Source organism: Serinus canaria, chromosome Z (assembly GCF_022539315.1).
Source record: "Serinus canaria isolate serCan28SL12 chromosome Z, serCan2020, whole genome shotgun sequence".
Taxonomy (NCBI): Eukaryota; Metazoa; Chordata; class Aves; order Passeriformes; family Fringillidae; genus Serinus; species Serinus canaria.
Genome location: NC_066343.1, coordinates 16,243,561 through 16,270,478, shown reverse-complemented (window position 1 = coordinate 16,270,478; position 26,918 = coordinate 16,243,561). Strand labels below are relative to the sequence as shown.

Genomic DNA, 26,918 nt, shown 5'->3' with positions numbered 1-26,918 from the left:
TTCTGGATTGAAGCTCTAATTTGGAAGTGCCACCACTCCCTCTGATTTAGTATTATTCCCAAATTTGCTTCTGATGGGCTCTGTCTTGTCACCCAGGTCAGTGATGAAGCTATCCAAGAAATACTGTGTCAGTACTGTGTCAGTACTGACTCCTTGCTAAGCAGCTATTCCAGCCAGGTGTCAAGCTAATGATTACTTGCCTTTGGTTCTGGTTGTCCAGTTGCTTTTCAGTCTGTTTGTCCTGCCTATCTCAAATTCCAAATCAGAATTCTGTGGAAAGCAGAATCAAAACCTTATTAATTTCAAGCTTTTTCATGGGCAGCGCTTTATCCTCATCCCCTTAGCCAATCATTCCATTGTGGAGAGCAGTCAGGCTGATCAAGCTTGATTTTCCCTTGGTGAAACTATATTGACTTTTCCTGATTACTTTCTCATCATTGTCAAACTAAAGCCTTTGAATATATCTTTTTGCTCTTCAGAGAAAGAGTGGCTCAAGAAGATACTTGCAGATGACCAGGTCAGCTTTCAATTTCTGTCAGATGAAGGTAGAACTGACCTTGCAATGGAAAACTGGTATTACATCAGCTGTTCCCATGGATAAGAGAGTTATCAGTAGTTTGGAAGCTGGCCATGGAGACTGGCTACTGAACTTCTGATCTTTGGACTGTATGACAACACACTAAATTAATACTGTAGCAAAGTAGTCAAATCACTACGCACTTAAAATAATAAATTTCTTGGAATCAGCTGCAGAAACGCTTTACCAAAGCTATAATTTGCACAAATACAGTAATACAGCTTAGAATCTAGGCCACTGGTCAACTCCCTGAATAATTTTCTTTGCTACTTCATTTATTATGGCTTTAAAATACATAATTCACTTTAATGCACCTTTCACTATGCTATAGCCACAGCTATATATTCCCTGGTTGTCTCTAAAATTAACTAGTTAAACCAGGTGGTCTACAGTTCTTATTAAGGTAAAACATATGGGAACAGGAAATCATCCTGCAGTATCACCATTTTGTAGGCTTTCAGGTAGATACACAACGTTATAGCCAAAGGGCAAGATGGAGAACATATTCTGCTTTACAATTTAACACTCCTGATGTTAAATCAGCCATCATTTTATGTAACATCAATAAGACTATCTCTAAATTTTCAGAATAGTGGGAAAAGAGACATCTAAGCTGTAGATGATTTCCGATACACTTAAATCTGTTTGCAGGTTTTGACACATAGTGGTGTAACAGGGAAGGGTGAGACAGAATGCTCTTTCTGAAATTAGACACGAAGTCAAGCCAGACTCAAGATAAAAATCCTTTCCACTCTACCTAAACTAAGAGACAGATACTATGCCTAGGGACCCACATTCTTCTGCCTAGCATTAGCATCCTGAGGATGTTCAAGAAATAACTTTTTCAATCTATTAATATAGTTCAGCCCAAAGAATAGTTCCACAATTACAAAACCTACCTGGACTTTTAAAAGCAGATATACCTTTTCTTTCCAATTTCCTCACCTTCATGATGGAAATGTGAAAATGTTAGACTTACTTGTTTCCAAACTCTTAATAAGAATAGGAATTCCTTCAGCTCACTAACTCTATACCATATTTTTTCTCATTACATCAGTTCTAATTCTAAAAAAAATTAAAATATTGCTTTTTCTTTTTTAAGCCACATCTCATTTTCTATGTTAATATAATTTCTACAGATACAGAAACAAAGAAAATTATTTTGTAGGAAAAAACAAAGGAAATTAAACGCAGATAAAATTTGTGTGGAAATCTATAATTTCTTAATTATACATTACAGATCTTTCCAGTAGGAAAAACCCATTCTATAATGGGTCTGTAAATTCTATATTACCCATAAGAAAACTGTAAAATGGGTTTACCAACTAATGAGAAACAACCCTCCTTTGTGCATTACCTAAAATCCACTAATGAAAAACAAGATAATAACGTTCATTACAGCAAGATTTCCTGATTATTGATTTACATTATGATTAGAATGATTTAGATCCTTTTTCCTGCTTCTTTCATTGCCAGGTTCTGCTTTTGCCATAATGAATGTGGTAAGCAAAGCAAATGTTTTGTCTCCTCTGCTAGAAACAGACCAAAGATATCTCCTAATTTCAAAAGTGAACTCTTACACAGAATAAGGACAAGGTCAGAAGTGTGGGGAAACTCAGATGTGTTACCAAGTCTTGCTCTTATTCTGTCCATGTCACTTTGGTCAACAGCTGGAAAGACTCAGAGTAATGATGAAATGTGATCATTTCTTGCTCTTCTTTTTCATTGCCTTTGTTGTTCATTTCAGCCAAACTTCTTGCTGTCTTTTAAGATGACTTATGTTTTGGCTGACAACTCAATCCAAGTCTTTAAAAGAAGGGTAGGCTCTCTGTTGGTATTGCAGATACTCACAAAATATTTTATCCTGCTCTGTGAAAAATTAAAAGAACAATTTTCTTTACTGCTGGAAGCAGTCCACTGAACTTTCCCACTTGCAAGACAATCAGATCCCATCAAAACAGTTTATAATTGTATTTGTCAAGATCAAACTCACCTTGGATGTGCTTTTCATTACATTTAGTGAGTTAGGTCTTGGCCTTCCCTCCGGGTAAAAATGTTGTCCGGACTTCTATTCAACATGCAGTGGCTAACACCTTATAGAAGAATGTGAATAGAGTAAACCAAAATGCAGACTTTTTAATAGGCAGTGTATTTGTACAGAGACTCAGTGTGGTGGCCACCAGCTCTGTAATAATGATCAACCCTAGGCATACAGTAACAGCTGGATGCATTTCAGGAATTACTCAGACCTGTGGCTAAAGAGATGTTTTCCCAGGGAGTTACTGTGAAGGGAAGTGTTGCAAATTGCACAGCTTCTGGTTAAGCAGAGACATTTGGAGATGTGGCAGTTCCCAGAAGAGCTCGGAAAAATAGAGAGCTGGGCCCCTCACATGCCCAGTCCTGCACATTCCCTCTGCAGTTCAGTCATGGTGTATGTCTCTGCATGGGCATTTTGGTTTAAGTCAGATGTGCACTTTGGAATTGGGTGTCCTGTTCATCCCCACATGCTCTGGCTCACAGTTCCTGAACAGCACATGTTTCTTCACGGTGAGAAAGAGCAGCCAGGGTGGTGGATCTGGCAATGCAGCAGCTATGGGGCAGTCAGCTGAGTGCTAATCTGGGGAATCCCTCTCTGAAATGCCTTCAGCATGGGAGTGTAGGTAAGTGCCTCTGCAATTTCCCCTTCCATTTCACAGGAAAGTGAAAATGCCAAGGATTATTTGATCTCAGGTGTCTTTTCTGAGATGGTTGTTCATCCCCCACATTGATTAAGTATATATAAATGTATACATGCAGTATACATTTAATTTCTCAGAGTGAATAGGTACTGTACACCATTATTGACTGTGTGCTTTTTGGGCACTTTGACCTTAGCTTTTTCTTTTCTGAGCTAGAGACCCATTAAAAGTCTTCAGTGTAGGTAAGGTGTGGTGTTAACCCACAACATTTTCTTCATGCACAATGGTTGCTGTGTAACTGCAGATGTAAAGCTCTGCTGTTTTAACCTGTATCTGTTTACCGTGTCATGAACAGTAAGAGCAATTAATCCTGTCCTTCCTCTCATTTTGAAGTCCACCCTACATTTTCCATAGCCTCTCTATTTGACACTTGATTACATCTACCTGACAGGCGGATTTAAAAACGTTTACATTATATTTATTTATAGATATGCTCACAGAACTCCTCTGTAGGAAAAACACAGGAATATATTTTTAAATGTTCTTGAACATGCTCAAGATCCTGATGTAAATTCTGTGTCATTGATCCTCTTGTATATTTTGTATTTACCTTTTTCTCTTGAATCAGAGGTTACAAAGTATAAAGGAAGACAAGTACTGATTTAAATTTTAAACTCCACTTATATAAACAATATGCCACCCACACAAATCGTCATCTGATCCCCCATACAGCCATGTTCATTTCATTAGTTTGGCTACAAAACACATCAAAGAAGCATTTGTTTCTATTTGCCTTCTTCTTTCAGTGCCCAGAGGACTTGTTGGTATTTTCATTATGTGCTTAATTCTGTGCCATGTCCCTTTGGTATCTGACTCTCAAGAAGTTTCAGCTATACAGAACTCTTAGCTGTGGATAATCACTGTCAATACATTAAACATTTTATTATGTTGCCATTTTGTATGCAATGGACTCTAATTACCACCACTTATCCATAACATTAATTTAATTTTTAATTACCGAATGGGAAGTTAGGTGGACAAACTGAAGAATAAGTGCTTTAGTTTTATGAAATGTACTTGCAATTGATAAATACAGCAATGATGATTATAATCTCAACTGCACAATAATTATATATATGAATTTATTATTTGCAAAAAATTAGTAAATTGTTGAATCTGATTTGTAAGGGCCTTCTGCTGATAACACCAAGATTGTGGGTTCAATCCCTGTAAGGGCCATTTACTTAAAAATAGGGCCCAGTGATCCTTGTGGGACCCTTCCAACCCAGAATATTCTGTGATTCTGTATGTGATTTCACACCACTACCACATTAGTCCTAAGATCCAATACTGTAATGCATTAAAAATAAAAATTGAAAAGTAGATGATTGCTTTGTATTGAAATGTAACATCTTTTATGTATTCAGAAAAAAATACAAGAAATATATTTCTCCTGTAAAGACAGAGGGTAAGGCAATGTACACAGATATTTCAGGTTATATTTTAGGATTTGTTTGACTTTGTTTCCTTGCACTTTTTCAGTTTTCTGCAGTTATTTACTGGATTAAAGGCAACAGGTTTTGAATAGAGATAATGTGATTCAATGGTTTGTCTCAGATTTTGAATGGAAATTTATTTTTAAATTACATTTCATTCCTAAGTTGTTTTTTTTTTTTTTATTTTTAATAGTAATCATCTTAGGCCCAAATGTTTTAATTTAAATTTATGGAATTATAAATATCTGATTACCTCAGCATAGTGTCAATATAAATCATGCTTAAAAAGGAATAAAAACAATTATACAAGTCTTCATTTTATTTACAATAAATAAAATTATTCATGTACGGTCAGTCAAAACCAAATCAATAAGGACACAAATTTTTGTGTGTCTAGTTAAAAATGTAGCTATAAATGTGCACCTCCTCCGATACAATTTAGAAAAAATCAAGGCCCATATTTGTTTTCCTAGCAAAAACAAAGTATGGAGTTCCCAGTCAAGATACTAGTATAAACAATATTTTTATAATAAAAAATAATAAATAATAGTTCCTTGACTAATTTACCCTCCTTGGTCCCAATTTGAGGTATAAATGTGAACACATTTGTGTACATGGATTGTAACAATGGCTATGGCATCTAATTAGTAACAGCAAAAGAAATTAATGGTTTTATAAGACAATTTTCATGAAACTACATTAGTAGATCTATTTCTTTATGGTACCTATCTGTATCTCTATGTGCATCTCTATCTCTGCCTGTATCTATGTCAGTATCTGAACCTGGCAATACAAACTCTATATTTGATGGATACTTTTAATCAGGTATTTTTGTTAATGAACTTTGTTCACTCTTGAAAGTGTAGTAGATATAGGAACAAGATTATGCCCTCATTCGAGTTTCTGGGTAGCTGTATTTTAGTTCCCCCCCCACCCCCAATCATTACAGTAATATTAAACTGAGTCAGAGAAATTATTTCATACTTCTTCTGCATCAGCCATTAAGTATTTTTAGTTTAGCCTTATTTTCACCCTTTTTATTTTTCTATAATCAGTCATTATGAGGCCCTTAAGAATAAAAGTTCTCAAACTAAGTAACACAAATTTGCATACACGTATTTAGTCTTGAAGAAGTCATATGAAACTACTAAAACAAAAACAGCACACAAGAGGAAGACCCACCAGATGTGCTTTTAAAAATAACCGTCTCAAGAGCACAGGTTTAATAGGAGCACTGCAGGGACAGCAGCACAGCCCTTCCTTGGCAGGCTGACTAGAAAAGTCAGTCCTGTTCCGTGTTGTATGCTCTCCTCTTTATCCCATCTTGTTCTCAAAGAAGGCACTTCTAGCAGTGAGCAGTTCTGTGAAAACTCTCTGGACAGCCCTTGTAAAGCTGTGCCCAGGCTATCAGCCTGCAGCCAGTGACATGGCAACAATCCCTCTCACAGCTCTCGGAAAACTTGCCCAGTGTGGAAATGAGAACATGACAATCAGGCTGGCAGATGATTGACATCCTGAATGCCAGCACAGAGGTCGAGAGGGTGAGGAAACACAATGGTAATGGGAGACTGCAATTACCCCCGTGTAGCCTGAACAGATGTCCTATCAGCAAGCTGAGACTAAATCCTCAGATACCTGAAGTGCTTGCTTTCAGGAGAAGTTAGGAAGTGTCAGCAGGAGAAGCAACACCTCAGCTGGTGCTGAAGCAAGTATTTGTTCATGATGTTTGCTGTACAAAGTCCCTGGAGCATTGCAGGGTACTGGCACTTGATTTTTTTTTGCAGGATCTATCTACAAAGGCAAAATGTCATATCTTGTCTTAAATTTGCATGAAAATGAGATTTTTAAAGAGATAATTAAAAAAAAAATAAGTGACAGAAACAATTGATAGGCACCATAATGGTGGCACAGAGTGAACATTTATCACTTCTCCCCCCCAAAAAAAAACCTTTAAGAATTCCATAAAAAAGTCTACATACCTAAACAGGACAGGTAATGACATACCAATAGAAGGAATGAAGAGTTTAAAGAACAAAGAATTAAATTAGAATAAAATTAAAGAATAAAATTAGAATAAAAGAATAAAATTTGTTGGCACACGGATTGTGCTTTGCCAAGACATTGGGGAAGCATCAACCCAAGTTTGTAAAGACAAGCCACACCTTCCAAAAGGCTGAGGGTCTCTCAAGGAATCTGTGTTCGTAGGGACAATAAAGTTCTGGCACCACAAACACTTAAAAGAAGCAATCTGTCATAAAACAAGAAAGTGGTACTGCACATATTTATCAGGTAGGAAACTAAAGGTCAGAATATATGCTCAGTTTTCATGGAGACAGAATACGCACTTGGAAGTCCTCCTTCATCCAGTGTGTGAACCTACTTCAGCACAGTATTGTGCAGAACAAAAATCTTCACTTTTTCTTCAAAAAATGATTGGAAAAATTCTTAACACCTAGATATACTTGTGGTTTGATTTAAATATTCATTTTTTTTTTAGAAATGTAATTAAATACATAAAACCAAACAGTTTCACCACTTGCCTCCCCCCCCACCCCAGTCTTCACATGGATAGGACTTTTGAGTGTCTGTATACATAAGCTTGGGATGTATAGCTCAGAGAAGTGCAGTATATGGAGATCACTCTCTACTGTTTACATGACATTTGGAGAATTTTGATTTCTCAATTAGAAAGAGAAGAACCAAAAATGAAGGTTATAATTATCTTTTTCTTAACATGCTTATTGATTCTTTATGGGCTTCAATCAGTGCTTGTCTTTACCCAGCAGTCAAACTCAAGATAAAATTAGGAAGAAGTCTTATCCTTCTATCCTTAAGCCATCAAAACTGCTGAATAAGTTTTTGCCTGTCTGTGAACTCAGAAGTAGCATTCTATGCAGAAGTCCACAATTTTTTCCTGAGAATTCATACACAGCTACTTTTTCAGATTGCTGAAATTCCATGCTCTTGAAAGGAAGCAGTAGCAGAAAAGTAAGAACTTAGAAAAGAAAAAAAAAAGAGGAAATTAAAGGTTCAGATTCTCGGAAAGATGTAGCCGAGAAGACTCAGTTGTGGTCAGAATAAATTCAATCCAGTTTTTTCACTTTACACAGTTTACATGAGTCAGAGCTCAGGCTTGGTGAAAAAAGAAGATGTTCGCTGTTGTAACTGTGGAATGGATTCCACTGACTACTCAGCCCATGGTGTTCTTAGACAAGATGATTTGGGCAGCACAATCTGCTTTGGTAGTTTAAAGTCTCTTCCCGTACGCGCAGAGTCATGTGGTCGAACTGCAGGCACTCCCACAGCTCTCTCTGCATGTAACAATGATGGATGTGTGAGAAACGAAGCTCACTTTTAAAAATCTCTAATGCTTATTAAAAATCTTTACAAAATACAACCAAGACTGAAAGAGGAAAAAGGATACGTGCGCTGGGAGCTGCTGACCCAGCAGCCACAAGCACGTGTACAAAAGGGGCCACTCTGCCTTTTATACAAACCCTGGGAGTGGCCTCAGCCAACCCTGGCCCCTCCCAAAGTCTGTCAGCCAACTCTTCTTTGCCGTTTATTGGTGGAGGCTACTTTCTTGTAACCTGATTGGAGGTCAGGTGTTGCCATGCCACGCCCATGCAAGGGGCGTGTGTGCATCCCCGCCCTCCGCATGTCCTGACTGCCAAAGCCCTCTCTTGGCAACCCTGTGGGGCGGGAGGATAGGGGACTATGGGGACAGCAGAGCGTGTCCAAACAACAAATCACAAAACCATAGCTATAGATGAATAAAACTTCTCCTAACATACACATAATGGTCATCCCTTAATTGCGAGAGACAATCATCCCACTGCTCATCCGTAACATACGGAAATGAATTTCTGATGCAAACGTTTTTTTCAGCACCTACAGAACACAGCTGTCAACAGTCAGAATCCACAAATTTGGAGCTCTCATGACTATTAGCCTGCGAAGAATGCTACTTCTGACCTCACAAAGCTTTGCATATACCAGTGTTATCCAGCTAAAGGAAAAATGTGTGGACTTTCCAGGGAAGAACAAACTGCTTGAAATTAAAGGGATCAGAGAAGAGATTGTACTTTGGGATCAAAACATTCCCTTTATTGTTGTGATCCATCAAGATGAATGATGAACTGTATTCAACAATTAGAAGGATTGTTTAAAATAGCTTTCTTACTGTTTTTCTAGTAAGAGAGAGGAAATTGAGTGCAGAAACGAGAGAATCATGGCATGTGATATACTGAGAACAATGAGTTTAATTTTCTCTCTCTTTTTCTAGGTGCCTATATCACTTGCATCAATATTTGAAATGAAAGAAATATTCTGAGTCCTAAATAGGTTACTGCCTATATTTCAGTTCTCAGAAGTAAGGATCTGAGGGGAAAATTTTGAACATGTTTAATGTGATGAATGTTGAAAAATGTCTGAAGCCCCTGAATTGTTTGCTCAGAGTCAATACCACTAAGGCGTAGCAGCACATAGAAGATTTATGGGACTGTAATAGAAAATTAAACCTAAATTGATTCAACAAATTACTGCATATAAGAACAAGCTGAATAATTTAAAAAATCAATGTGAATAATTTGGGTAACTGGAGAGTATAGAGGAAAATTGTTGAATAGGTTAATGTTTATTGCACATCTATTTAGTGACTGTCTTAAAGCAACAGTTATTGAGATAAAATATGAATATTTCTAATTGTATGACAGGAGAAAGCGTAAGAAATAATGGCAAATAGTTCTCAAATTTCTGAGAACATGCTACACAGTGCTAATATCTGAACCACATTTTTGAAGAGGGTCATAAACATAACAAGTCCCTTACCATCTTTCCTGCCCCTTCTGTGCAGTAAGAGAAACATTGTAAATACCATCTTAAAAATGTCCCGGAATGTAAGGTCATTTGAATTTAAAAAATATTGGACTCCACGCAAGCATTAGCATAATTTTAGTAACAAAAGTGTAAAAAAACATTCTGACAATGCTTGCATTTGTTCATTTATTTCTTATAAAGCAATTGAATTTTTAAAGTACTTTAGGAGTCAACTGCAGAATGGGAAAAACAAAATGAGACTCATTTTGTAATCATAGGAAAACTATAAAAGTAATAATTATAAAAATGTGCCTTTATTTCCTGAAAAGATAGCTATAATGCTTAGGAAAAAAAAACTGAGATAGTTTCGTATTTTAGAAAAAATGTGAAAAATATGTTTGCCAGCATAAAACTCTTAATTGGTTCTGACTAAAAGTTGCCACGTGATTGCTTTTATTTTCTAGTCTTTATTCTTTAGTATTATCTAAGGCCCGCTTAGGAAGGAGTGCTATATCTTATGCACATATTGATTGATTTAAGTAATTTTATTATTTTTGTACATTTGATCAACTAATTCAGCGTGTTTTGTGTCTCCTGAACTTAAAGGCTGATATTGTCTCTTGTGCGCCCTCCAGAAAGAAAGGAAAATCAAGCCAAATCATCTTTCTCACTTTTTTTTCCCCCCTGTGGAGCAAGCACATGGAAATTGTGTGCACTGCGCTTTTAATGTTAGGGAAAACCAAAAGAAAATAATTAGAAGGCTTTATAGCACTATAATTTATTGATGAAAATGCATCATGAATTCCTGAAGGGGGAAATAAAGGTGTCTCACTCTTGTGCTTGAACTCTTTAATTTGCTGATTTAGTGGAAAAAAAAAAGGTCTATTCCTATTTCACAAAAGCATTTGATTCCATTCTTCAGAACAGCATCAAACTCAGGAAAAATCATGGTGCAAGGGAGAGGGAAGAACACTCTGAGTTAAAGGCGTGGTGCATGAGCAAAGAGAGGTCCATGCTGTCTCTGGAGAGAGGCCCTGAGGCTGCCTGCAGGCAGCAGAGCTGTGCTGGGCACCCCTGGGGTGCCTGGAGCATCTTTGGTGGGCAGGAAGGAGTCTGAGCTTGCTGGGGGTGGGGAGTGGTTTCCCAGCCTGCAAATGGGTGCAGAAGAGAAGGGAACTGCTGGAGGCCACTGGACATGAGGCAGTATGTTTAGAAGTTCATTTTCACAGCATCAGAAACAAGTAAATTCAAAGTATTAAAAGGTGGTCATTTGAATGCATGGGTGTGGGTTTTGTGGTTGTGGTTTGGATTTTTTTTTTTTTTGTTTGGTTGGTTAGTTTTGGGTTTTTTTATTTTGTTTTTGGGGTTTTTGTTTTGTTTTGTCAATTTTTTGACATTTGTTCTGGAAGAAACTCTGTGAGAAAGAAAGAAAGGCTGCTTTGAAGGGAAGACCTTTAGGGGTAATGTTTATTTTCAGTGAAAAATTTTTCACCACGTAATCACTTATTTTTTTCTAAATAATTTAGAATGAGTAAGACACAGCCCAAACAGGCCAGTCATTTCAGGAATGAAACATTGCATCTGTTTCTCTGGACTTCTGTCCACTGCATAGAAGCCTTGTTTTTCCATGGAAACACGGTTCATGTTGGGATCCATTATTCAAGATGCTTGCTGAACATGGTGACACACTGTGGATTAGGCGAAAAATAGCAATCTTTAATAACATTTATCTCCCTGAAAGTCTTTTCATATTGATCTTTCCTGCCTGCAGCTTGGCCAATTTCCACTCCATTTCCCTTTCATGTCTACCATACAGGAACAAGAAAAGAAATGCACTGAGGAGGTGGTTTTTTTGAAATTTAAGCTTTTGTTGCCATTGCACAAGAATTACATAATCAGGTTTCCCAATGGCAAGCACTCAGGAAGAGATTCCACAGGCATTCTTGCTTGAAAACCAACCAGGAAAGGATATTAATTTATTATTGAACTACTAAAGCTAGGCTAAAGGTCGTGAAAGAACTCAAAAAAAGGAAGGAAAACCACAAACAAGACTGAAATGTACCATATGCCTTTTTTAATTGATCACCACAAGGTGCCACCTGAAAAGCTCTCTAAAGTACTATGTAGTGCTTTTGTTTCACGGGAGGTACCAGGTACGTTTCAACTGTGAGTTAATTGCTTTCATTCTGTCTCATTAATATTCTTTTATTGCAGGTTTCTTTGTGGACATAAATGACCTTGAAGGGAGTATGCAATTTCAAACGTACATAAATTTGCTGATAATGCTAAATTGGACTGGACTGGTAAATAGAAGAGGAGAGAACCATTTTAAAATTATTGGATTGGATAAGGCTTCAAGACTGATAAAGTAGCTCATTCACTTCAGTAGGAAAAAGTGTAAGATAATGAAATGGGGTACTAGAAACATAGTTTCTTTGAGCTAAAATCATATAAGCTTCAGAATTTGAAACAGACAATTTAATTGTGATTGATGGTAATTAAGACTGTACTTTTGCAATTTTACATGCTTAAAGTCTTCTCAGTTCTTCTGAAAACAAATGAGGAACAGGAGCCAAAACCATTTCTCACAAATGAGACTGAAAATGATGTATTAACAGAAAGCATCAGGTCTAAGATTTTAGTTACCCATTGTGTTTTCTTTTACCCATTAAACGAATTTACAGATTCGTTTGAAATTCTTTGATTTCCTCCAGGAAGAGATTGGCTTCTCTCAAATCAGCATTAAAGGGCTTGATCCTGCAAAGATGATTAAGTAGCTTGATCTAACAATAGGTAGGAATATTTCTAGTTTCCTCATCAGATTTTCTGTGCCACTCCTGATTCTACAATCTGTATGTTTGGCAGCAAAATCCACTGTGCCTGGCAATGGTTGCTATTTCTATTGCAGCTCCTAGGAATCCTAGACATGAACCAGGTCTCACTTTGCTGTTCACAACGTATGCGCCTGGACCAATTACAAATGACCTATTGAAGAATGTCTTATTTATATGTGTGACTTTCAATGACACAGAGGGTCAGAGGACAGCTCATTTAACACACAGAAGGAAATGCAGCTGCCATTCAGCCAGCGTGTCTGTCTCCCACAGCAAAGCCAAGAGAGTTGAAAGAATCCCTCCGCTTCCTCTGTCTCCTCCTGTCCTTGCATTCCATGTCCATTTTCAGAGCCACAGGATTTCTCTCCCTTGTTCAGGCTCTGGCCTCAGAATGCCCAGAATGCCTCAGCTCACCAGCCCAGCAGCAAAGTTTTCACCCGTTTTTCTGAGTTTCGGCAGGCGAAACTCAGGACATTGCAGGAGTTGAGCAATTGCAGGAGTTGAGGAGTGCTGGAGCTGGCAGCAGGTGGGGTGTGGAGGAGAAAGCCTGCAGCCAGGAACGAGGTGTGGGAGATGCTGCTGCCTATGGAAACCCATCCCACTGCCCCAGGTCACAGAGGACAACTGTGCCCCCAGCCCCTCCTCCAGCTTGCCTGGGCAGGATTCTTTGAGCACCAAAACGATGGGTGTAGCACAGCGCCAGAGAATACACCACAGTGCTGCACTGCCCTTAAATAATACACTGCATCTAGTACAGAGGAGTCAAGTATTAGTACTGCTGCTGGGCTGTTTGCAAGTCATCTTTAAAATATCAAGTAAAACAAAACATTTGACCCATTTCTTTTAATTTGTGAAAGAAATGTCTATCCTTCATTTCTCCTAGCTGCTCATATACAAAAAAGTATTTTAATATTGTCTAACTTGTGTAATTTCAATAAAAGAAATGTTCTGTGTCAGTGCTATTTAAATTAATTGGAAGAGTGGCAGGGATTTAAACAAATAGAATATAAGCTTAGTTGCATAAAAATAATGCATTCAAGTTGTTCTGCTTTTAGTTTATTACCAGGCCAACAGTTAAAAACATTAGCTGTAATTATTTCTTTTTAAATTCAGCCCCTCCATATTTTAAGTAAATGAAGAAACTATAATGAGACTTTTTATGTTCTTCTGGTGTTAATGGAAGACATTTTAGGATATTTTGGTTTATTTAAATACAGTGAAGTGTGTTAAAAATAGCCAGGATGGGAAATGAATTATTCTTTGGAGATTTATAAGAACGAAACCAAACTAATCTTTTTTTAACAGAAGAAAAAATCCCCAGAGTTTTTCTTTGTTATCTTTGTGTTTTTTATGTGTATCTTTGCAGTTATATGGCCAGGCTGACTGCTGCACCCTTCGTTCCATGGGGATTTCCATTTTTTTTTGGCCTGCATCAAGATAGTTTACTTCCATCTGTTGCTGTCTCCCTCCCTAGTGTAAAACATAATGAATAGTATTGACAACATAAGACATATTATATAAAGATCCAGAAAGTCCCAGAAAGTCCCATAGTATCCTGACTGATACTATGTCTGAAGCACACAGAATGTCAAGGAGATTTAATTTGTGTATTTGTCTCCTTCAAAAGTTAGTGATAAGGGCAGGTAAGAAAGCATCTCTCCCATTTTATCTGCCAGGTTTCTGATGCCGGACTGCAAAGAGGAGGTGAGCAGCTCTTGGTGAATGTGCACAGTGCCAGAGCATTCTTTGACTGATCCTGAAAAATAATTGACCCAGCACACCATCTCTAAGGGAATTGGCTGTAACTCCTCGGGAAAGGAGCACACAAGCTTTTAACTCTTCTACTCAGTGCAGAAAATTCAGGAAAATTGCTTCTCATAATCAGAAGAGAGACTAATATTTATAGCCCAACCAGAGTGCCTGAAACAGTGGAAGTCTCTGCAGCAGGGAGGTGCCTGATGCCCTGGGGTGGGCTTGTCCTGGGGGGAAACATCCCCCAGCCCATAGGGGACAACTTAGGATGATCTCTGGGGCCAGTGGAGATGATGGACGAACTTGCACAAGTGACAGACATAAAGAGAAAGAAACAATGAGGGAGAGGTGGAAGAGTAAGTGTTTGCAAAAGCTTTTTTTTTTTTTTTAAATCTAGATACATTTTTTAGAATACATTTCAGCTTGATTACTTTCACCATGCACACTGATATTTATTAGATGAGCATATGAGTCTAGAACACAGATTTGCTGTGGCAGGGGTTCAGAGTCTTGTAAATCCAGGTAAAGTGTTCTTTTATAACTTTAGATTTTGCTTGAATTCATAATTTAACTAAGGGTAAAGTGTTCTTTTATAACTTTAGATTTTGCTTGAATTCATAATTTAACTAAGACCTCCAGACTTGCTCCATGGTGACCTATCAGAGATTTTGGATATCTGCTTGTGGGCCTGATGGATGGTCTGGAAAAATACGATGAACAGGCAAACTTGTTGATGAACAGGATCTGCAAGAGGCTCCAGTACAGAATGCATTGGGAGATTACTGTTGAACCTTAATGCATTGACACCTCCATTTATATTCAAGGAATTTGAGAGACAGATGTTCAGAAACATCTTTACAGATTCATCAGAATTATTAAAAGAAGGGAAGAAGGATACATTTTGAAATTCAAAGAGCTTTTAAAGTGACAAAAAAAAAAAAACCAGATGCTTTTCTGAGAGATAGTGTGAGGTTTACTGTAGAACTCAAAGAATCCAAATGGAATGTTTGTTGCCACTTTCTTACAAAATAATAATAAAATAACAGTAAATTTGAAAATTTCACAGATGTCCATCTTGAACTTGAAAAATAATAATGTATCTGGCTGGTGAAATAGAAAGTTTAATTCAAGGGTTTTTTTAAAATTCAAAGTTTAATACAATAATTGTATTTTATTTAATTTGAACATTTCTTTTTGAAGTATTGGCACAAATAGTATTAAACTAAATATTTGACATGTTTATTTTGTTTTATTACATAAATAAATTGTCAAGCAAAATATATGCTAATATAAACCAGAAAATAAATCATAAGGACATAAAAATTTGTATAAAAGTCAAATTCTGCACTTTAATCCTGGTTTTCTTACACTTGTGACACTTGATGGAAGAGGCCCAGTTGTATCACATCCCTTAGGAATGTGCAGCAGCACTGACCCTGTAAGGTCATGGTAAGAATGGGATGATCCAGGCTATCTGAGTAATTCCCAGCACAGGAACTATTCTGGGCCATGCTTTTTGATTGACATGTGCCTGATGTGGGCAGGCTGCTGTCAAGGCTTTAGGGGGAGAGGCAGTGAGGCAAAGGGGGCAGGGAAAGGGTGGCTGGAGCTGTGGGAGCCTCCCTGTGCTTGTTTGCTGGCCATGATTTGAGCCAAACATCTAATTGGCGCTGATAGGGGATGGCTGCAAAGTGAAGCATGGTTTTCAGAAAAGATAGAGGTGTGCTGACTTGCATAATTACTGATGATTTTGCACCATTCAGCCCACCTGATAAGGCTGTCTGGAAGGTGAGGCAGAGGCTGGGGGTGTGGGAAGCAGCTTTGGGGTGAAGAGAGGGAGACTGAGAAGGATGCTGGTTTTGTAAGTAGTATCCTTGAGCCTGAGCTGAAAAACCATTGTGAATATTTAAAAGGGGTTACAGAGAGAAAAAAACTGCTTCACTGGATACATTTCCACACACCATGTAAAACAGATAACACTTCTAATTTATTTGTCACCTGTCAGCCCTGAGTCACTTTCAGATGTATGCAAGAGAGGAACCTTGTGCTAGGGATGGAATATCCAGAATCACTCCCCAGGAGTGCTCCTGTGTCATCTGTTGAGAGGGGCCAGAGAAGAGGAGGATCACTGAGTGTGGGGCACACACAGCCACATGAATGTTTGCCATTTTCCTGTTGGGTAGACAAGTTAATTGTGCCAGGTGAGGTGTAGCGTTAGGTGTGGTCTAGCTCAGCTTAGGAGCTATCTTGCAGCAGCTGGTGCTTTTGGCTGCTCCAGTTGCTGTGGGAAGCACTGAGAAGAAAATCTCTTAGAATATCACTTCTGAAGAACCACTTTTCTTTGATCTGGGGGAGCCCGTGGACTGGAATTCAGCACTGAGTCTTATGGCATTGGCAACAGCAGCAGCAACCTCCATCCATTGCTGTTGTGATCTCACTGGAAGATGTTACCTTGGAGTTGGAGAAAAGATTCCTAAACTGCAATCCCTTGATTTACAGGACTTGCTCATCATTTGGGAGACTCTGCAAGATGCAGTTTAGCAGAGCTTAGAGCAGATACTTATGCAGATCTGTGATGGATACACAGTTCTGATCCTAGACCTAGACATGCACTATCTGGAGTTTCTTTTTTTTTCTTTTTTGGATCTACACATGCTCTGAAACTCCACCACTTCCACTTAGCTGGAAACTTCTTAGTAAAAAGGAGGACTTAGAGCTGAATAGCCTTGAAGCTGGTCTGGGTGCTCAGGGATAAAAAGGACTATGTTCACATGTTGTCCTGTGGTCTATACCTTTTGACATACCTGTTTTGGAGAAAAGGACTACTTTGCAGTGGACTATAAGCACTAAGGTGTTAAAGCACAGCCTGCATGGTGTAAAATCACAGAAGGAATGTGAAGACAGTAAAAAATGCCAAAATGGTATGCTCTCAGATGGAATACTGAAAGGAAATGTTCCCTGGAAGTTGCTCAGTTATGCCAGTGAATTATTTAGAAAGTGAAATATGCCAATAGAAATATGCCAAATCCGTGCCAGAAAAAATAATAGAAGCTTATTACACACACTACAGAATCCAGCTTTTGGAAAATGCTCCTAAAAATACTGGACATCTCCGGGCGAAAAAGGCAAGATAAATCCAGTTTGATACTGAATGGTATCAAGGGATATAAGAGGATGCTGTGAATAAATTGAAAACTAGTACTGTAAGAGCTTTAGAACAGTATGTTATTTTGACACACTTTAGATTGCTAATATAATTAAGAAAGTATGGAGTGGATTAACTAGGGCTATTTTAAAACACGATTTTAGAATGAGAGCTCTGCATAAAAGGGGAAAGAAATCAAGTGTGAATCTTGAATAAAACAAAGGCTAAATCTGAGCACAGGGTTCTGGATGGAGAAGCACCTGACCTCCAGAGAAGAGATAGAAATCAGTTTCTGCCTCTCCAAGGAACCTTCCTTCCTGATGACTCTCTTTCCTTCAACAGAAGAGGAAGTTGCATACCTGAGAGACTTGGATCATATGGCCAATCAATTTTTTATTGATTGCTAGGATATACTGTTGTTTTCATAAGGTTAGCATTTAAGAAAGATTTAATTGTATTTTTCTGTCTTCAACATATATGGTATTGCAGCATTTATGACAGCTATAGGTATAAGAACTATTGCTTTTGCTATAGCCCACAGAAACTAGGATATGCTGCTGATAGGGAAAAGAAAGTGCTGAGCATCAACATTTCTGCAGTCCTAATTGGATTTATTCTAACTGTATGTATCTCATGTTGTTCAATAAGCACTGTTCCATTATTCTTCCATTCACTTTGGACAATACTTCTCCTTCCTATTAGGAAAGAGCAGGGCCTAACCAGAACTTAAACTCTTATTATATGCACGATAGATGTCTGTCTTGGCCCACATAACTCGTATCTTGTTTAGTGCTAAAGTAGGGCATGGCTAAAGAGAAAAGAGAACCAGGCAACAAATGGAATAAATGCCTGAAAAAAAGTTCCTCTGAAAAATTTCCATGCACTTCTTTTGATTTTGAACCACAGTCGGGGAAAAAAACCCTGTGGTCAGGAAGGTATATTTGACAGAACTGACTTCTAAGATGGGGGGGGAAATAAAAGAAAATATAATATTGTCTTTTTTTATGATAATTTCTGTAGGAGAGATACATGAGTGGGCTTCTGATCACATTCTCCTATGACTGATGAAAAGTACCCTAGAAATTGTCTGAGTGACTTAAGCTGGTCAAACTTGTACAGCCTGCACTGCCAAGGATGGTGTATACAAGAAGCTTACTCTGGTAAAATTAAAGAAATTTAAATCTTTAGTATCCAGTTTGATGTTATCAATTTTTTCAAAATCATGAGTGTTTAGATTAATAAGTTATGTCATAAATTTCAAAAAATTAAATTTCAAATCATTATTCTCTGAATGCATGATGATATGGGCACTCTTAAAAAGAACAAAAAAAGTAATCCTTCAAAATTTTAAATTAATAGTTAAAATTTAACTCTATCTATCCCTTTTTTATTATCCATATAAATTAGTGGGAATAAAATGTATTCATTATAAACAACAGTACAAAAATTGTTAGCAAGAATCTAGTTTAAAGAAAACTTCAGCTAAATCCTTCCTTGCTTCCACTTTTTTATTCAGTTAACAAGATTAAAACAGGTGGTAAGTAGCAGATTTCTGTGTTAGTGGATCAAGTACTCAAATACTTGTTTATTTACTTCAGACTTATGAGATCTGATGGAGGGTTGTATTTCTCTGACACCTGTCTGTGAAAGTCCAGCTTACTTAGACAGTACTGAACAAGCCTTTCTTAATTATCTACTCTCTTGGTAAACGTTACTAAATGACTGAACAAAAAGGAAAAACAGATGATCAAGATAAAGTAAAATCATTAAGCACAACCCAGAAAAATTTCAAAAGCAACACAGGACAATGCAGTATGCTAAGATATTATTTATCATCCTATAAAGTTAGTGCATCTGGATCACATCCAAAGGTCTGAATTGCAAGACAGTGCCATTTCTGCTGACCTTTTGAAGCACAGCTTAGTTTTCAGAATTCAGAAGTATGGGAGTTTAATATCAATACTGAATAATTCTGTTACAGTGAAGGCGCAGGTATAGTAGATTGTTGTTTGTCTCTGAACATAAATGTGATACACTCATCTATTTTTACAGCCCTCTCAAACCTTAAAAGATAGTGAATTCTTGCTTACTATATCAATTTCCTCAAATGACACATTTGCTGATTCAAAGCACCAACCTTATAGAAAGACAGTTATGCTAACACATACATCTCTATTGGCTTCCCTAAACATTGAAATAAAATAAGTAGATAAATAACTTTTCTTTTAAGAAAAGGGTTTTTATCAAGGCAAACTCACCAACTGTTTAGGCTCATCAGACAGTGTGATTTATCTGCCTTGCTCCCAGAATGAATATTGCAAAGCAAATTAAAAAATTAAGGAAAATTATTAATAACCTATCGGTTTAATGTTTTGCCTTCTGTCAGCTGATTTTTAATGCTGATGAAAAAATGGATAGAATAGAAAAGAATGATTTTCTATTGCTGCTTGGATCATACACATCTACTTCCGTCTAAGAAATGCTTGTCTAATGAGCAAGGTTTTATCAGCAGGCAGATTGAAGCCAGCACAGGTCTTCCAATAAGGTGTAATCAGAGCAGGTAGAAAAATGCTATAGCAAAAGATATATGGCTTTGGTTAAAGGCTTCCTTATACCTCATAGGAAAGCATGTGAAGCAGTATCCTGTGGATTGCCTTTTCTCTGTATTTTAGACTTGGCATATTGTATAGCACAGCACCGCAAAATCTGCCAGAGCTCTTGGGCAAAATGCCAAGAAATCTGTCTGGTTTTACTCTTTTTAGTGCCATTTTTCTTTCTTAACATGACTTGCTGCTAGTAATAGGAATGCTATATTCATTATATTGGTGAAACTATCTAATATATATTGAGAGGGTGGGAGCTACTTTTCTCTTGCAGAATGACAGCATCAGGAAGACAATCAGCATTTTCAGAGGCTATCACCTGACTCAGTGCAGGTTGTGGTGTGCACCTTTGAGAGATAGAAGGCAGGCAAAAAATGCCTTATGCCTAGGACAGTCATTATCCCTCATGATATTGTGGTAGGATTACATTTCATAACATTTGTGAGACCCAGAGGACATTCTGGCTCCAAGGCTGATAGTGAGATTTCCATTTGCGTGCTGACTTTGAGAAACCTGAGATGTGCCAATATGTTTCCAAGTGGCCACAGTAAGATTTAAAAGTGCGTTTTGACAGAACATGAACTCATGCAGTGTGAAAAGAAGAAATTGCTTTGGAAAATTTCAATATCTCTCTGTGTCTCAGTACAAAGAAAATACTTTTTTCTTTTTTTTTTTTTTTTTTTTAGGTAGATTTGCCTAGAAAATATTACTTGAAAACTGGGCTGTCACAGGAATTGCTCTGACTATGCTAATGAAAAGAGAGGAAGTAAGGACTGTAACTACAAAAGACTAAAACCAAGACATCAAAACCCAATCAAAGGCATGCCTAACACACAGGTTAGCTGCCAGTAATCCTACCAGTTCCTACTTCAAGACGGGTCCTGAGAGAGACATGAATAAAGCAGAAGGACGATGAGTTCAGCAGTCATCACTGGGCAGCAGGGCCCCAGGACAGGGGCTGCTGCTTTTGTGCCACTGGTGCAAAGGCAGGGGAGTGACAAAGCAGCACTGTAAACTGCTTGGCCCCCCATTAGTTCTTTAGGCTTGAAGGCTAGCCTTTATTTCTTGCACAGTTTGGTCAGGTTATCAAGATGTAGGAGCCTGGCTTCTGCCAGAATGCTATCTGACATTCAATGGTCCATGCAGAGCATAATTGCTACTGACAGTAAGTTTATTCATAGAAGTTCTTATTATTTTCTGCCAGAGTTAGATTATAGGTATACCTCTAGGAAGACTGGAAGTCTGACAAGGAGATTTACATTTCATGGACAGAAGTAATTTTTTTTTCTGTATTGTCAAATGGCTGCTGTGCTGCAAGCCTGCTGATATTTTGATCAATAGTGCACTCTTGACACAAAAGTCTTTTGCGATGAAGGATGCAAAATCTCTTTGAGTGCTAAAGATCAGTCTTTCCTACTTGGTTTTACAGTGTAACATAACATGACTACTTAGCAAACATCTCTGCAAAATATGTCTCATTTTTTGACTGCTATCAAGCACCAGGTTATCATGAAAATAAATGTCCAGGTTTCAACAAAAAAGTACAAGCAGCTATCATTTTGAGAAGAAGGTGGAGAAAGGATTTTGGAGAAAATAAGCTGTCTATATTCATGAAGAAGCCACTTCTGCATCACATCTACTCAAATTCCTTTTCTTACTGTATCCAGACACATTTCCAAGCATTTAGGTTTTGCTCTCAACACCATTTGCATGAACAGCTCTAACATTTTCTCCCACAGGCACCATTTTAAGGGCCTCTCTCAATTCAGATCAGATTGCTCCCCATTATTGCTCTCAGGAAGGTATCAGGTTTCCAGTTAACCATGTTATTGATGAATACCTAAAAAAGCATATCTGAATAGGAATATTCAGGCTTATGGTAATCCTGGTAAACACGGTGCATTTAATTTCTCCTTAGTTGGCATAGATCTTGTTCTCCTGGGTTTCCCTACCTCCCATTCCAACAAAACATCCACACTCTTGCTGATACAATATGTATATAAAATATCAGTGTTTTAAAGAACTAGAAGACTTTTCCGTCAGAATTTAAGAGCATAAATGTGAGTCAGAGTAGGCAACATTCTCAGAAAGATGTGCTGGGATTTGACAGCGAGGCTCTCCACTGTGCTTTGCTTCATGAAAAAGAATTAAAACATTGTAAAGTTTCTTCTGCTGGAAGAGCTGTATTGTTGGCTTGCTTTGGGAGAACTGTTTAAACTGTGATATCATTCTCTGTCTGCTTAGGCACTGCATAAATGCAAATATACTAACAGAGCTTCTTTTTTTTTTTTTTTTGAGGAACATATTTATATTCTCTGGTAAATGAATGAGAATTACACAAAGAACTTTATGCATACAGACAGATTGTGATAAAAGAAGCTAAGTGCCATTGATAAATCTTTGTGGTAATGATCAGACCAATGGTAAACACTAGGAAATATCATTTGGAATCCATAATCTTTATTTCCGCTCAGGCTTTGGTCATATGTGCCAACCATGATGAGCAAATACTTGGTTTTGCTTTTAATCACAGAAAAACTGCAGGATTACACATTTAAAATAATTCACTGCAGAAATGTAATGTAACTATCACATATAGTCTTACTGAGCAAAGACAGGTCCAGAAAAGCTCTGCACAGAGTAGCAATAGATTAATTCTTTTAAAAATGATTGATAATCTACTCATCTTTTAGACTGTGTTTTTCTACTTACTGATATCCCCTTCTGCTACATTTGCCATTATCAAATTTCAGGAAAGTAAAGGCAAAGCTGTTCTAACCTGTGTTTGAATGTATAGCTTTCTAATTGTCAATAGCTGTTAGCTATTGAATTATAGATTCATTTCCTCTATTTTTGCTAACAACTCAAATTGTTTTAAGACAGATTATCTAATTTCATTCAGTTTCACAAAGCTGGAATTGTACCTTTTGGATAGTAAGAGAGATGATTTATAAACTGCATGAGTATAAAAATACTGAGTGTTGAGAACAATTCTGTTGTCCATTACTCTGCTTCTTTCAATTTATTGTGAATGCTTTCCAATATATTGTATTTCTTTCAAAGAAATAATACAACTCCAGAAAAGATAATGCTATATTCATCCATTATGACAGTTTGCGTCCAAATTTCACATTGTTTTCCTTTTTGGTCCTGAAAAAGTTGTCCTGAATCTCTGCAGAGGCAGGATACATTCAGAGAATTATTGGTAGTTTTTCATTTGTCACACAAAGCCAGCAACAGGTAACGAATTTCAGCATCGCATTTTTGATTCTGACACACAATCCAGATTTGTGTGAAATTCATATCACTGCATGCCTGAGTTAAAACTGTAATTAAATGTACCTTTATTTGCCACTTGAACTGCTTTACAACAAAAGGCGTTGTTTTAACATTCATCTTAATCCAATACAAGCTTATGCTTTCTTGCTTCTGCCTACATGTGTCTGCAATAAAAGGGGCAGTTGGATTCAGGAACTCATCTGGCTCAATATGGGTTATTTTTTATTTCCTTAGGTATCGGCTTCGTTGGTTGCCCTGTTGCACTGACCGTGAAACACCATGACCTCAAAGAGCTGCAGCATGAGGCAGGTGATATGAATTCAGGAGCCGTGCAAACATAAGACTGGCTCTGTTAGCATTAGTGACAAATAAGGTAAATTAAAACTGTACCATTAAAGGCCTGAATTCCCACTCTGTGTGAGCTGTGTTCAGTAAACCCCAACTACCATTCTTTTGAGATTATGTGAAGGTGGAAGAGCTAACCCTTGAATATCTGTTAGCATATTGATGAGCATTAGCAGCCATAGAAACAAAACACACACAAAAAAAGCAGACTGTCTTCAAACAAAGGGAAAGAGAATTATTCTGTTGAGAAACATATTATTTAGGCAGAAATTTGCTGCCTCATCTGAACACTGAAATCAGTTCTAGAATACAGCTATCCACTCACATCTCCTAAACTACTTTGAGGCAGTACCCCCTAACAAACATTTTGTGATGAAATTAAAAAGCAAGGTTCTTCCTTCTGTGTCTGGTTGGAAGTCCAGAATCACTGCTCTCAATCATCCTAAATATCAAAAATGTTCAGCACTTTCCACGACTACCCTCTTTCTTCCACAGAAGATTACTGTTATACTATTAAGTAAATGACAGTAACAGCTCATGTATGGTTTTCTAAAGCAGAAAAACTTGTCATTTGATTTAGTAACTTCAGAGCAGTTTTCAAATGTTTACCTTCAAGATTACTGTTTATCTAACTGAAGTAACAGTTTAAGTCTTTTTTAAATCTTAAGAAGAATTTTATTTAAATCCAAAGTTATTCTAGAATTATCACTAATTCTATCACTACAAAATACTCACATCAATAAGTGAATAGTCTGTTGTGTAATTTACATCATATAAACCTGCTAAAAAGAGAAACAATATCTTAATGATTTATATTATTATTATCTAGAAATTACCATATATTTTCATCAAAGAAAATTGATGATATTCTTTTCTTGACATCAAAGAATATCATCAATGGCAGAGAGAGGGGAACTTTTAGTTTATGGGACATCAATAAGCTACACATGAAATAGAAGGCAATAACCACAGTTCATAATAATCACAATTTTGCTGAAACTGGAAGCAGAAAAATACTCTACAGAACACCATAATTCAGTCTCAGTGGTTTTGCTCTACAGTTGAAATGCAAAAGTATGAATATTATCTTAATTTGCAATTCTATCACAAACCTCCAATACCTTACAAAATATTCTCATTCAAGCTTGCAAGTATTATAGAAGTTGTTGGAGGTGCCTTCTCTCACTATTGGTATATAATTAAATTATTTCTTATCCACTTGATATGCATCAAAATAAAGCTTCACCTGAGAGGCAGCAAAGGGTTTATATGTTTCCTGAAAGTAGAGCAGGCATGAACCACTAGTAACCCTACACCACCCAGAATTTTCTAGCACCTGTCTGATCTAGGTCTCATTTGTCAGTACATGGAGCAGGGCTTTAAGACCTTTACCATACAAGCCTTGCTCATGTAGGAGCCTACTAAAGCATTTAGTAAGCTCCTCAAAGTGTCTTCATTATAAATTTCTAACCCCATGCTTGATCATTTTAAGATCATTTGTCATTCAGTTGTCATTTGTCATTGAGTTGTCCCACCTTTCTCTGAGGTCCTGGTCTACCCAATCTATATATTCATTCCAATCTGCTCCTTTTCAGTTGCTGCACTACTTTAAGAACAAGAATTTTCATGTCCATTTTCTCTTTCTCTTAAGGTTTCTGCTGGTGGTTTCTAGCAATCAAATAAAGAAAGCTATGAAATACAAAATCAACAGAGAAACCTCAAAACTATCTTCCTTTCTGAAAGGGAGACCTGTTCCTAATAATTATGAAGTCAAAGATTTGTTGAGCCATTCAAAGAGCTTCAGCATGTTACTGCAATGAAGAGACTTGAATGGCTTCCTCCTGTGGTGACAACAATGAGGGGGCAAATTATACCCATTTCTTACAAATGCAAGAAAAAAAATTAAATCATACAATGTGAATTTCTGTATGCAGGTCAGACACTCATATTACTTGTCACCACCACATGGAGAGCCAAAAGAGTTTTTTACCTTGCTGATGCTGGCAAGGCGGTCATGGAGCGGACACGGTTGTCTTGGCAAGCATGTGTTGTTTGTGATGAAGTTTGCATTCTGTGAAGAAAAAAGCTGTAGAAGTCAATCCTCTCACCACTGCCTCCAGCAGAAAAGAGAATAGGAGATAATTTCCCCCAATATTTGATGTCTTTTTGCTCACAAAAGAAAGAAAGAGAGGAAAGAGCTAAGGAGCCAGTAGATCACTGACTGAAGAAAGGCAACATCACCAAAAGGTGCAATGTTCAGGATGTTATCATTACTCCTTAGTGATTCCTGCTTAATGCCATTTCATAATAATCTGAGGACCACTTGAGTTGAAGATAGTTGTGATACATGAAAACACACATTTCTATGAGTATTTGTTTCCAATATTATCTGCTGTGGTGGTGAAGGATGCTACACTTAATAAATCTTTACATGACAGAGGTCAATATTCTCTAAAAGATATCAGCACCATTCCTTATTTAACGAGGAAAAATAAAATTCAGTAATAAGAATGCTCATATGTCCTGTGTCTTCTATAACTTTTAAAACAAGTAGCAAATATCAATCACATGTCACAGAAAAACAATAATAAATAAGCTGTGGTCTTGCAGAGTTAATAAAATGGGTAACCAGGTAGAAGACAGACATCTAATTCATGCCGTTCTTTTGGAGAAGTTTCACAGTTTGCTTAACATTATTAGTCAACTTATTTAAACATACCTTTTCTCAAGGGAAATATAGGTTAATAAATGCGTCCACATTGAAAGATGGTGCTTCTCCTTTACTAAATTACTTGAAATCAAACAAGAAGGATCAAAATGATAGAAAAATATGTCTTGTTCTGCTGTCAACAGAACATCTGCTCTTTCTCCTCCTTTCCTTTTTGGCTTTCAAACTAAACTTCTAAAATGCTGTAACTGTGGGACACCATGTGACAAAATTCCTCCTTCATGCAACTCCCACAGGAATTGTGGGGCCATCTTCAGCAGACCTCTATAAATAATGCTGGAATATTTATGTTTTTCTTTCTAAATAGTAGCATGAAATAGTGTGTAATGCAATCAAGTGTTGTGCCTCCCTAAAACGTAGGTCATGTACTGCACGGGTCATATGAGCTTGTTGCAACGCGTTCCAGACGGTAAAGTTGTTGGTTTGGTGGCTTTGTTCCTTTGCAAGGTAACACATCAGCACCCTTCAGAGACCTTGCATAGGGCCACTGCTGCCCAGTAGCCTTTAGCAGGCCATCTATCTCCCTGCTGCCAGAGTTGGATATATGACAAATCAGTTTAAACTCAAAAACAGCCTGGTGGGAAGAAGTTGCAGGGCGCTCCACACCATAATGGGCATTCTTTATGTTTCATACTTTATTACACTATCCTCGTTTTGATACAG

At 37.3% G+C, this 26,918-nt stretch overlaps 1 long non-coding RNA gene across 1 annotated transcript; it reads left to right on the top strand.

Annotated features, from left to right (window-relative positions):
• The first annotated feature begins 3,142 nt into the window (after nt 1-3,142).
• LOC115485076 (uncharacterized) lies at nt 3,143-23,593 on the top strand. The gene is made up of 2 exons (XR_003945815.1): nt 3,143-3,237; nt 23,417-23,593. It is a non-coding gene; the product is annotated as an uncharacterized LOC115485076 (long non-coding RNA).
• The last annotated feature ends 3,325 nt before the right edge of the window (nt 23,594-26,918 follow it).